This window comes from Thermobia domestica, chromosome 10 (assembly GCF_964235325.1).
Source record: "Thermobia domestica chromosome 10, izTheDome1.hap1.1, whole genome shotgun sequence".
NCBI lineage: Eukaryota > Metazoa > Arthropoda > Insecta > Zygentoma > Lepismatidae > Thermobia > Thermobia domestica.
Window position 1 is genome coordinate 108047564 of NC_137463.1, and position 11891 is coordinate 108059454.

The window sequence follows — 11891 nt, forward strand, 5'->3', positions numbered from 1 at the left end:
GGAGTTCTCCCGTTTCCTCCCACTTTCTTCATTCCACCAATTCACTCATCTGTAATCATCACCGTCTCCTTTAGCCTAACCGGCATAAACGTGGGACGTAAAACTTAAAAATTTCTTTTCATTTCATTTTCATCTTACTACGCAGAGAAGTATGAATATTCTTTTTATGCTTTAGAGTTTGCTTGATTTTGTGTTTACAAAATTCTCCAATTTAAAACATCGTTACAGTTAAGAACTGAAATAAACAAGACTCAACAGTCAAACATACTGTACATGTAATATGATGTACAGAATGAATAGTAAATCAAATCAAATCAAACAAATATTGATAATAGCAGAAATATCTAGTGCTTGCAATTGTAGTTCGTCCTTTTTTCCTACTTTGAAATATACTCCTACTACTCCCAAAAGAGAAATTCCTATATTCAGGATATTTACATCAAACTCAATGTTTTCGAATTCACAGTTATTATCGTTGATAGAAAACTGACAAATCATTCCAAATATTAATATTTAGTAAATGATGTCTCTAGGTAGAAAAAGTCATATCACTGGTCTAATGCCTAGTTCTGTGTCTTTTGAGCATACGGACCCGTGTTCGATTTCCGGCGGGACAGCATAAAAATTAATCTCACAATCATTCACTTTCAATAATCATCTGTCTTCTTTACCCTAATTTGCTGGAATATTACACTATTTTTTTCATTTTCAAAGAAAAATTCCCCTAGATTTCATGCTTCTTAATAGTAGAACAACAGACAGAAATATGTGGTTACTGAAAATTGACTTTTTGTCCCTTACATTCATACAAAGAAATGCTAACAAAATGCATATTGTCGGAGGAGAGAGATGTTTCTCTACCCTAAAGAAAATCAATTAAAAAAAATTTTGTGGTAGCGATACTTTCTATTTAGAAAGACTTGACGAGCAGCATCTCAGATTTCAATCAAGTGAGAGAAAAATTTGAAACTCGAAAAGAACTGTGAAGGACCTTCTATTTGAAATAATGTATAGTTTATTTAATTAAATAATTTTGTTTAACTGCGTGCATGAGTATATGCTGTTTTCTTGTTTTTCTTTTTTGCGTTACACCATCATTCATGCTTTACAGCACATGCTATATATTCAACTTATCTCTTGTTCAATAGCATGCGTATAACAGTTTTGTATATAAATAGGGTATAAACATACATTGACAGTGGTTGTTTGAAAAAAAGATTATTTATATTAAATGAAAATTCGAGAATATACTTTAATGAATAAATATACAAATAGAGCTTAAAAAGACTTTCCTCTTCATATTTCCTGATTTTTTGTTTTTCTTTTGGATAAGACTCAAGAACGGTGGGGGCGGGGAACATTTGCGTGTACCTACATACCTTTGATATTGCAACCGGTGCTTCTACAGACCACGAACCGCTACTGGTAAATATACACGTAATTTTCAACACTAGTATTTAAACACATTTTAAAATGTCATACCCACGTCCGCCCAGCAGGTAACCTTCCGCGCACCCCGAACCGTGTATTCACTGACCGTCAAGATGAGAATTCAAACAAGTTACCCCTTTCACCTTTACATTGATGGCATCACACTATGAAACATCTATGTTGCGCTTACTAAAAATATAGGGAGTTATGCAGAGTCGTCTTGACACGTGATTAGTGTCATACTAAAGAGTTCTACTAACATGTTTCCTGGAGTAGTCAGGCCTTCAGTTTCAAGCTAATAATACGTCAAAACGACTCTGCATAAGGCGGATGATGTCATGTAAGAGGTGCTAGGGAGTAGGGTCAGATTTTATATAGAGATTATATAGATATATTATTGTAGAAATATATTATTGTGGAGACTATATACAACAATAGAACCGCAGGAGGTCTGATTAAACTGGTACTCTATATATTTTCTTGTCAGGTGTGGTTGGACAGGCCCTTAGAGGGCTATAGGAGGGGAAGGATTTATTATCCGACCTTTAGGAGGATTACTGGAAGCTTGAATGACATCTTTGGTGTCTGAAACGTGATCCTACACGTTTCCTTAATCGAAAAATAATTTTTAATTATAACATGAAAATGTGTCTCAGACAACCAGAAGGCTTCATAGCTCCCACAAGCTTCTTTTCCCAATAATTTAATCGATGTACAATTTTTAATTGTGATCCTACTTAAAAGCTCGTAGTAAATTACTCGTTGTCAAAAAATTCAATAGGAAACTCGGATTTTTCTCTTAACAGAACACTCTTTGAGTGAGAGTGAGAACTTAGAAAAATTCCATCTTTCACAGTTTCCTTCTTATGGAAGTTCTGCTTATGAATTCTTTCGTTTATTACACAAACTCGATGTTAAATTGTTGCGAACTTAGAAAAATTCCTTTCAAACTCGAATGGAAATGTTAAAATTGTTCTGAAAATATTAAAAAACGTGTGAACGGAAATAAAATGTCTCATGGGTATTGGAAAAACGTAGACACATACAGCCGTATTCCAGCTTCTGTTTTTCACAACTGACAGTCGATCTTAGGAACTACTCCACTCACAAAGAGCAGCCAGCCTATCTGATTGGTAACGCATGCACAGTTTAGCTCCCCCACCTCTCTGGTTTTCTTTCTCTCTCTTCTTGTGAGCGATCATAGATATGACTGGTTCCTTAGCTGCCTGTCAATCATTTCCTCCAGCCATGATTGTCCATGGTTTCCCACTTATGAACAGGTGAATGTCCCCACCCTCCTTTCTCCCCGCTGGTTGACGAGGTATATTCCTCATTGAACGCTTTGGATGGATGCATTTTAGCCCCCCCTCGCTGACTGACCAGCTTTCTCTCTGGAGACAACTGAAAGGGTGCGGAGGAAGAACTGAATTTATAGGGTCCATTGTCTCCTTCAGTGTCGATGACCATATGAATGGTTGGCCTCTCACTACCCACCTCTTGGGCGACCAATTAGCATTATATGAAAGCGCTTCATTTTTTGCTGAATGGGATTACCTGCCTACGTTTTATTGCCCCTTTGTGTAATTTTCCCTAGTCCTTTGTAGATTTCAGTTTTCAATGTTTCGTGCCGCGCCATGTGTCGATAACGAAAGTCGACATGATTTCAGACATATTCAGTTAAAATTGGCCACTACAAAGTTTACCCACAGTGCGAAACTGTCTGATAACTGATATTATTTTGAAGAAATTTACACTTAATACCCATCTACCTGCATAAGTGTACTCCCAAAGTGTCTAGATGTCTATGAAAGTATCGAAAACAAAGAAAAATGATAAATTGTTTGTTAACGTTGGTTATCTTTGGATGTATTCTGTCATATTATTGAAAGAAGAAAAATAAAATGTGAATTGATCACTAAACAAGCGAGACGTTGCCGCGCATTTTTGTCTGTAAACGAAATAAACCTCCCTTTTCCTCTTTGTACACCTTGTCTCAAAAAGGTTGAGCGCATTCTTTATTGGTGTTTTGAGGCAAAAATTTTCTAAGTCCAGCTTCGGGTATCTTCGGGAAAAAGTAAGCCAGGTTCGAACCTCCAAACCAGCCTTTGCAATCGGGAAAAAGTTTGCAGATGTGTTTTTCTTCTTTTAAATATACCGTCATTTCCCATAAATATAGTCCAGGCATCCAACTATGGTCCAAGACAACTCTCATGACGTCATTAGCAATAGCTAGTACGGTTTCCTGCCGGGAGTTAAGCTAGGCATCGGAAAGAACATCCAATAGATGGTGCAATAGGGCAACATAGTTGGTTTGAACGCGCGGGTTTTATTTGCACGGGAGACGTGATGTGATGAAAATAACAATAACTGCCTCATGCACAAAAGTGTGGAAAGTAAGCTTCGGTGGATAAAATTGATAAGTATGATACGCATGAAAGTTGTTATTTCAAGAACAGTCTTATGTCTACAGTAAAACTAGATATAAACTACTGAAGGAAATTATATTGTTTCTGTGTAGTAGGCTAGTAAACATAAGTCTTCATCTTGAATCCCAACAATGTACCACAATTTTCGTGGACCATAGTTGGGAATTCTAGTCTGTGAAATGTGGTAGCGTGTTATTACAATGTGGACCATAGATGTATCCCATTTGGTTTGCACCTCTATTTCTTAGTTCAACCCTAGGTCTATTTCATTGACTATAGGCAGTGGCGGATCCAGGCTGGGGCCCTGGGTTCCGGTCTATCAGTTTCATTGAAAATTACTAAATTATTAAATGCCAAGAAGCAATTGATTGCTTATTTTACTGGTGAAGGACGGAAACAAGGAACCCTTCCGAAAGCTATTTTTCCGAACCTCTTGCGTAAGCTGATGGATGGATGGATGATCAAGGAGCAGTTAACCTACAGTCTGGGTTTCGCAAAACTGGAATATATCCACTGAACAGGAACGAAGTGTTAGATAGATTGCCATCATCTGGTCCTGAAAGGAACAAAACTCTCTCTCTTGTATCAACCGTTTTCTTACAACATTTAGAGAAAATGCGTTATGGAAACACCAGTAGCAGTGCTACTAATGATGATACCAATGCGTTAGTGTTCATAAAATGTACCGGTACTACCCGGAAAAGACAGCTACATGTTGAACCTGGTAGAACCATTTCAATAGATGAGTTTCAAGGTTTGGGAAATGTTGCAGCAGAACAGCCTTCCACAAATGGATCTCAAGCACCAAAACGGAAGCTTTCTAAAAGTAAGATGAAAGTGAAGCGCAGACGAGTTTCAAAAGAATTTGAATCTTCAGACAGTGAAGATGACGAGCTTCTCACGTTTAACTCTTTCAGATTCAGATACAGATACAAATGTCTCTATGTTACATGAAGACAAAGACGATTTCTCTACCAACATCTTTAGCCATGAAAACTCCAGTTGCAATGGCGTTGACTTGCAAGAGGGTGTGTATGTTATTGTGTCTTATGACAGTAGGCTATGGCCAGGCATTGTAAAGGAAACAAGGGAGACAGGGGCTGTTGTTCCTTGTATGGAAAAAGCTGGTTCGAACTGGATATGGCCACAACAAGAAGATAGGTTATATTATCCCCTATGTGATATAATCATTAACATTATTCCACCTCAGCAAATTTCCTTTTCCCGAGGATTTTTCAGATTGAAAGAACTTGACAGAGGTATAGCACAGTACTTTGAATTGAATTAGTTTTAACCTGTAATGGTACCGGTGCTTTCTTTAGTGTAGTACCGTAGTGTTAATGTTAAAATATCACTCATATTATAAATTGTACTATTTGATAATTTACAGTGCCGTTTTATTAAAAACTGTGTATTTTAATACTTTTATTTTCTTTTTAATAAATTTTCTATTCTGTAGATTTTCATTTTCATGTAAATTGACTCCCAACATTTCCTTCCACACCACAATCTATTCATGGACCATTGTTGGGCACCTCAGAACATAACTATGTACCACCATATTTTCTTTCATAAATGTGAACGTAGAGTGCTTAGTTTAACGATAGTAAATTATTTTATTAGCGGAAGGTATAGACTACCCAAAGCCAAAATTATGCACTTCTGCGGCAAGCATTAGAAAAGATATGGCCAAATATATGCAAAATCTGGACCATAGTTATGGGAAATGACGGTAATAAGACTTGTTACCAAGTGTTTAAAAAAGCAACATTGATTGAAATACTTAATGATACAATATTTCGAAACCTTTTATTAATGTGAGCGCGTGCTTGTTTGTCATTTAGCTCTCTATACGTAATGGAACATTTAAATACGTTAAAGAATCTTTCCATATGTAAAAGAATGCTCAAAGTTAAGAAATAGAACATAATTATCGCCTGAGTACTAAAATAAAAGTCAAAGTAGAACAGAAACAGCGTTTGTAATGGATATGAATGTCATAATTATCTTGAGATCCGTTATACATCGCTAGAAGCGTAGTTCTAGAAGTCCTTGTGTTAGCTCATTGGTAAGCTGTTGGATTTCAAATCATAAGGTTGTGAGTTCGATTCCAATCTAGGCCAATACTTTTTTTAAAAATTATATTTTCCGCAATGCATGAAAAATTATATAAAATAATTACATTAAAATACATAAGTTGTTTATATATAACATAATAATTGCAGAACATAGTAATTATTATGTTTAAAATATAACATCTGAGATAATTTTCACAGTAGGTCGGTATTATATATGAGGATGTAAATACAAGTTAAGAAACTCGTTCAATAGCAATAAATAAATCATGTAGCGTATTTATTTGCAGCTATTTGTCATATAGAGAGTAATTCTCAACATTCATAATACAGAATGTCATTTATGTTCTTGAAAATTTATTCGATGCATAAACAGAGGGTATAAACAGAGAATCCAAAGTCGGAACGCTCGCAAAAAAATTCATGAACCCCAAAGGTCACGTGAGCAGACTGGAATTGTCCTTATGAAGCATGCCACAGCAGAAAGTCTTTACATAGATTTTCAATTCAATTCCTGATATATGCTTTTGCAATGTGGAAGTGGTGATGCCTTGAGTCGCTCTCTCTCGCTCGCTCGCTCACTCTCTATTTATACAGAATATAAAAGTGGATTTATGTGTGTGTTTCAACATAATTCTGATATATCTAGAGCAATTTTAACTATATTTCTTACAGTCTGGAAAAAGAGTACTGTCGGGATACATATCAAAAATGCTAGAAACGGGTCGATATTAGTATCGAATCCATAGTTTCGTGGTCGCTTAGGTGAATAGCTCTACTTTCAATTCAAGTCCAATTAAGCTCCCATTAGCACCCAGGGTGGTTACGTAGCGACATAAAGATTTCGAAATCAACCGATATTAGAATCGAATCGTAAGTTTTCAGCGCCGCTAACAGTGCAGCATTTCCCATTAGTCCACATTAGTCCCATTGCCTGAGGGCAACATATTTGCAGAGTGCAAATTTTAAAACTTGAATAATATTTTAATTTTTTCCGTATGAAAAAGTTAAAAATCATGAGCAAATATACTATTTCACGAACAATCCTCTTTTACTATTCTAATATGTTTAATAATAGCCTAAGAAATGTAATAGTAATTCAGAACATGTTTCACAGTTGTTATTTTTTGTTACATAGTTGTAGCTGCAGCATGTAGTGAGTGGAATTTAACTGTAATAAATTCACTAATTAACCATATTCGAATTAAGTTTTATTTTTAAGTTCGGAATGAAGGGGCGGAGAAATATGTAGTTATTGGGGGCACCGAGCTTTTCTACATTTTACTTTCAAGATCTCCATTTTTCTTTTGTCATTTGTTCCTAATAAAAAAAGTTCAGTCACTTTTGGATTGTCATAGGATAGTAGGAGTTGGATTTTGGGATGCAGCCTGTGAGATTCTAGAGGAGCTAACTGCTTGAAAAAATATTTTTGAATTATCTGTAACATATGAAATAAGGATATGTATCATAAAAAATTGAAAGTAACTATGTCTGCGTAATCATCACGGTCAAATTGCAAAATCAAATGAATTGACGTTTGGTATATAATCAGGCTCCAATCCCAACTGGGAAGTTATCATACGCGTGTCACTTTCATTATAATACATATCCTTAGGGAGAGTAGAAGTCCGAATTTTTGCGAAAAATTTAGTATCTCACAAGCCGTTCAACTGAGAGCTGAAATTCTGCATATAACTCTTTATTAAAAATAAAGAGAATATGCCCTGGCATTTTTTAAAATTGTCTTTTATGAGCGGGGAGACGGGGGTGCATTTTCTATATATTGGAAATTGGTAGTGGGTTGATTTGTAAAAATAATCGAAAACGATTGATATTAGTTGAGAAAAAAATTGAGTAATGCAAACTCAAGTTCTTTTTGAATCTTATACCCACTGCTTTCTATTTATAATTGCTGAAGCTGGTGTTTAATATATGGAGCGTTCCGAGCATAAGGCAATCAAGCCATAAAGTTAGAGAAAAATAGCCATAAAATTTGTATTCTAAACTTAATTACATGGGCATTTTCAATTAGTACGGCAGGCTTAATTATATAGAAAATTAGTTTCTCTCTCTCTTGGTTTTTTTTTTTTTTACGTTGGTCTACTTTTCCTTGATTCGAAACTTTTAAATTTCACCCTATTTTCTACTGAAATGTGTCTGTGAGGCAACAAAGAAATAATTACATATGATAAATTTAAATTCATTTTAATTCGGAAGATGAGAAACACTTTGTCATTATATATCGTAAAGGTCAGACCGACCAGTATTGTAACAAAGAGGTGCTTGAGCCAATGACGGTAGAAATTCAAACTCCGATAAGTGATAATTTCAGTCTTGTTTTATCACAAGTGTAATCTCTTTAGTCAATGGAGAGGAGGACGTGGGTCATCGGTCAGAGTTGATGTCGATGGGTTTTGGTGGGTCGGAGTTGGTCGCAATGGTTCAGAGTGGTTCATAGTTGGTGGTGGGTCAGAGTGGATCACGATGGTTGATGGGTCAGAGTGGGCCAATGGGTCATTTGGGTGGTGGGTGATAGTGGGTCATGGTGGGTCGTGGATCAAATTTTCATTGACCCACACCATCTCTGATTAAAATTGTACTAAAGATAAGAGGCACCGAAGATGCATGTCGGCTATTATGCTCAAATTTTGCGCATGGATAGTACTCCACCAGAAAGCAATAAATCTGAAACGGTTCACGGTATCACCTCCTAGAACTCGAGATGTAGGGGTTTGTCTGATTGGCTAAATTAAGACGTCAATGATTTATCCTTCAACAACCAAGCTTTTTATGATCGTTTCCGTGGGGAAGTCACAAGAACACGTGCCTAGTAATCGTAATATTGATAGTTCGCGTCCACCCCGGGGTATTTGTTTTGTGTTTTTTTGATTCACCTAAATATAAACAAATCACACATATAGGCATTTTAACATATTTTGGGAGAGTAATTTTGTGGTTCGTTGGCGTTTCATCGCGTCTCTGCCGCTGGTAGTAAAGTTTTCAAAATGGAACTTGGGCCATCACGGATCGTCGCTGCGGGGCCACCAATTTCTGGCGAGAGGTTAATAGTTGACCATCTGTAGTCCACCGACGCTTACAGCTTAGGGTAATGAACGATGTCCTTGCCTTGTAGACTTCATGACTACCGACGTCGGCAGTCAACTAGCTTTTAGTATTCCTTTACTAACCATCTATCGTTCATGTTTGTACACGGTGTTGTAATAATAATAATAATAATAATAATAATAATAATAATAATAATAATAATTATTATTATTATTATTATTATTATTATTATTATTATTATTATTATTATTATTATTATTATTATTTGTAGTAACAGTAGTATAGTTGATGATAGAATAATTATTGTCTATGTATTGTCTAGGTAGGACTACACACAGGATTTGGCTCGTTTTGGTTCGACTTGACTCTAATCCGAATCGAGTTGGAAGATATTTTTCGCGCCGAGTCCAAGAGTAGACCTCAAAGATGTCTGTTTCGAGTCGAGTCGAGTTTCAAAGAAAAGTCGTTCGTGCCCATCCCTACTAATGAGAGCTTAATCGGAGTTAAGCGAAATTGAAAGTCTCACTATTTATCTAAGCGACCCCGAAAACTATGAATCTAATATCGATCATTTTCTAGCAATCTTTTATATGTATCCCTCTCCCATTCACCATAGGTAACCCGACAACACTCTTTTTGAAACTATAAGAAATGTGGTTAAAATTACTCTAGGCCAGTGGTTCTCAATCTAATTCCTATCACGATCCCCTTTTATCACACGCTCTTGCCAGCGACCCTTTTATAATTTGTTTTATAATAAGCTTGTGTGGGATTTTTAACATACCTATTTCTATAATAGTAGAATCCATTTTTTTTTGTTTATAGTGAACAGTGCCATGGAAAATCATTGCCCGGGGCAATATAGTACGATGTCACCGTATATATGAGTGACGTCGACAGACTAGCTACGAAACGCCACCATGGTTGGCACGAAGCTCAATAACATTTTCAAAATAAACCCTACCTTTCCTTAATTTTGAGCACATTTTATTATGTTTTTCCTTCTATTTTACACATGTGCACATGCACTTTCCTAACATGAGTAACACACTTCCTCCGAAATGTGTGGCCCCTTTTTTCGGCACTGACAGTGGATACAGTAACTGTAATATCTATATTCCCAACGACGAAGGTGCTGGTTCAAGATGGATGTTAAACTCCTTCATTGAAGAGGCCATTAACGTATCCGATCTAAGCCCACAACTTCTTGACCAAATAATAGAATGATCATGCGACAAGTCTTTGCAACTGCACTGAGAAAAAAAAATGTAGGTGGCATACTTAAAAACGTAGGTTACATTCGTAATTCCTGTAGTTTCTGGACTTAACGTACAACCGTATATAGCATCCTGCAGCAAACGTATAGCTGAAAAAGTATGTATTATACGTACTGTCTACATAAGTGCAATGACGTCATTCATGTGACGTCATCTACAGTAACAAGTATGTACGGAGGTAATATCTAGCTTTGTGACGTCAGGATCGTATGTAGCATGTGGGTTAATAATGACGACACTCACTGACTATCAGGACGGAGCGTAATTTCAAGAAGTATGCAATATACGTTCTGTACGTGTGTTTCTTGCGTTCAATCCCGAGACAGCATCTATATTGTACTTGTGCCCCGTACGTACGACTAGATACAGTGTACGTATTGTACCTATGTATTATACAGATTTTCCTTATGTCGCACACAGCTTGTCCCGATACAGCATACAGAATATCCGTATGCACCATACAGAGTGCACATATGCAGCTTACAGACTGTCTGCATGCGGCATATAGATTACACGTATGTCGCGTACAGGCTGGCCATATGTAATGTATGGACTGGATGTATGTAGCTTGTAGATTGTCCATATGAAATATACGGATTTTACCTGTATCGCATACGTATTGCCTTGTTGTAATATATGAATTGGACATATTCAGGATCTAGATTGTACGTATAGTGCACCATTATTGAAGTGCTGCAACATACTGAGAAATGCATGATACATTCTTACTGTAATGTTGCCACATATTGTTTTTCTCTGTATGGAAACAAAAATAGCTTAAAATATGTCTCCTTTGTGCCAATAATAATAAAATTAAAAATACTACACTTTTCAAATTTTAGTTTGGAGCAGTGAAACTGTCCAGAGAAATGTATTTATCTGCAGGGTGTAAGTTTGGACTTCCTGCTAATTCTTTGGAAAGCTACTGCAAAGCCAAGTGTTGAAAAGTGGCACAAGAGTTAATTTTAAAATTATTGGCACAAAGGAGGGTAACCATATGTTAAACTATTTTAGTTTTCATACAGAGTAAATCAATATGTGACAATATTACTGTAAGAATTTATCATACCTTTTGCAATAACTTAGTTGCAGCACTTCAATAATAATGCAAAATTCACAGCCATGTACAATCCTATGTTCAAACTCAAAAAAGACTTACGTACAGTCATTTATTAAGCCGTTATCATCCATTGCTTGTACAGTCACGAAAGAAAATATTCTTCAGTTGACAAAATTTGTTTTCCTAAAAACTCAACAATAAATTAACCTATCAGAGTACCGACTTTGGCAGGTTGTCAAGTTATAACTATTCGAAGAATAACAACAAAAAGATCCAAATTAATTAATTTGTTGCCGACCTATTGGCAAAAGAAAATTTGTCAACTGTCAAATACTTTCTTTTCCGTGTGTACTATATACAGACGACTTTACCTCATTCTTTTCCTTAATAATATCCTCTTCCAAAATGCAGTTGTTACCACAAGAGGCGTGAATAGGATTTTCCAGAAATAACTTCTATGAACATTTTAATTAACAGATAAGTTATTTTTTAAATGAAGCTATAATTAAAAACATGGTGTCAGCTGAAAACGTTTTCCCTCACAAGATGATTCCTA